This window comes from Silene latifolia, chromosome X (genome assembly GCF_048544455.1).
Source record: "Silene latifolia isolate original U9 population chromosome X, ASM4854445v1, whole genome shotgun sequence".
Lineage (NCBI taxonomy): Eukaryota > Viridiplantae > Streptophyta > Magnoliopsida > Caryophyllales > Caryophyllaceae > Silene > Silene latifolia.
The window spans coordinates 89,687,349-89,689,511 of record NC_133537.1 but is presented as its reverse complement, the minus strand read 5'-3'; the positions used below and the strand labels follow the sequence as shown (position 1 = coordinate 89,689,511).

Genomic DNA, 2,163 nt, shown 5'->3' with positions numbered 1-2,163 from the left:
GGGTACCACTCTTGTATGCTTGGAAAGCATTCACTTGTTCATTTGTTCCCCTACATTCACTTTGGTCATGTCCCAAAGTTCCACAATTCTCACATATCCCATTTGGGATTGATGAAGATGCCGTCATGGCATTAACATGATGCTTTGGTGATTTTTAGGCTTCTTCAAGTCTAGCCATAGCTTTTTCAAACTTCAAATTGATGGTATCAATGTGAGCACTAAGTTGAGCACCCAATTGAGTAATGGAGTCCACTTCATGCTTTCCTCCTCTAGTAGCCTTGCGAGGTCTACTATATTGTGAGTTATGGACCGCCATTTCCTCAATTTTGTTCCAAGTTTGATCGTCATCAACTTCGGTGAACATTCCATTTGATCCCATGTTGAGAATGTTTCTTGAGTCTTCATAAAGACCGTTCCAAATTTGTTTTACCAAGAACCACTCGCTAAGTCCATGGTGAGGACATGAGCGACAAATTCCTTTGAATCGCTCCCAAGCTTCATACAAAGATTCTTTATCTCTTTTCTTAAAGCCCGTAATTTGAGCTCTTAGCATGTTAGTCTTTTCCGGTGGATAGAACTTTTTATAGAAAGTTAGAGTCAACTTCTTCCAAGAATCAATTCCGAGAGTAGCCTTATCAAGGCCTTTCAACCATTGTTTCGTGGTGCCAATTAGAGAAAAAGGAAATAAGACCCATCGAATTTGGTCTTGAGTTACAACGGTTTGAGAAATCGCATCACAATAGTCGCAAAAAGTCTCCGTGTGAGAGTGAGGGTCTTCACTAGGCATCCCCCCAAATTGGCTTCTTTCGACTAATTGGATAAATGCGGATTTGGCAACAAAATTTCCGGTTAAGTGTTGTGGTGTGGGAGTACCATTGGGTAGGTTCTCCTCTGTGGGTACGGAATGTGATGAAAACTTAGGCATTGTGGGTTGATTTTGTGTTTGATTTTGTGTTGGGTTCTCCTCACCTTCTCTTGCAAAAGGGTTGATGAACTCAATAGTATTTGGTTGAATATCTACAACCTCACCGATACCTCTCAAAGTTCTCCTAGCAAGTCTTCTATTGGTTGTCAAAGTCCTTTCAATTTCGTGATCAAAGGGTAACAAGTTACCTTGTGATCTTCTAGACTTGTAAAATATCAAACAACTCGAAAATAATTAGAACAAACCTTGAGGAGTTTTACTTCCCCAAGGCAAAGAAAGACACAACTAATAACAATACAAGAAAATCTAAATCAAGTTAACACCGTCCCCGGCAATGGCGCCATTTTTGGTCGTGATCCCTCGTGAGGGGGTTTAGTTTTCAGTACTTGTCGTTAGGAGCACCTAGACAAAAACACAATTTATAACTTCATAAACAACTCTACAATTAGTAAAGAGGCAAGTAAAGGTCGGATCCCAAGGGACGGGAATTGAGATGAGATTTTCTATTACAACTAGTGGTGTCTAAGGGTGTCACAATTGGGGTTTGAAGTAGAAGATCACTAAACTAAATAGTAATGAAAGTAAACAAGCAAGATGAATCAGAAGGGATGTAAACAATTGATAAAAAGCACTAGGGTGTCATGGGGTCATAGGGTCATAGGGGATTCATGGGAATTGATCATACAAACATATTCTCAAATTATAAGCAAGCAATTATTGTTGTGATGGATCGAGTTGGTTTATGTCTTACAATCCTAGGAACGTTTAGGTCCCGGAGCCGAATCGATTAGATTGTACAACACCTACAAGTCGAATTAATCTTCCCTACTCAACTATATGCATGGTCTAATGGGACTCGAGTTGGTTTATGTCTTACAAGTCTCATTGAAAGGATAGGTGATGGGTAAAAAATGCAAGGATTCATAGGCTCGCATTTCATCAAACATAACATGTGCATAAGTTGAGATCACAACAAGCAAGTAAATAAACTATGAAAACATATTAGATTAAGCATGAATCATCCCCCATGTTGGTTTCCCCTAATTACCCATTAACCATAGCTAAGGAAACTACTCACTCATTATCATGTTGAACATGCTAGCAAGGTTGTCAATCATACCAACAAAGTAAAACATGATGAATAAATGAAGATAATTAACAATAATTAAAAAGGGATTAAGAGAATTATACCTACTAATGATTCCAATAATAAAGCAAAGAATAATAGAAGTACTTGA

General features: G+C 38.4%; 1 non-coding gene across 1 annotated transcript; it reads left to right on the top strand.

Annotated features, from left to right (window-relative positions):
* The first annotated feature begins 446 nt into the window (after positions 1–446).
* LOC141624740 (small nucleolar RNA R71) lies at positions 447–553 on the top strand. Its single transcript, XR_012534544.1, has one exon. It is a non-coding gene; the product is annotated as a small nucleolar RNA R71 (small nucleolar RNA).
* Positions 554–2,163: the final 1,610 nt, after the last annotated feature.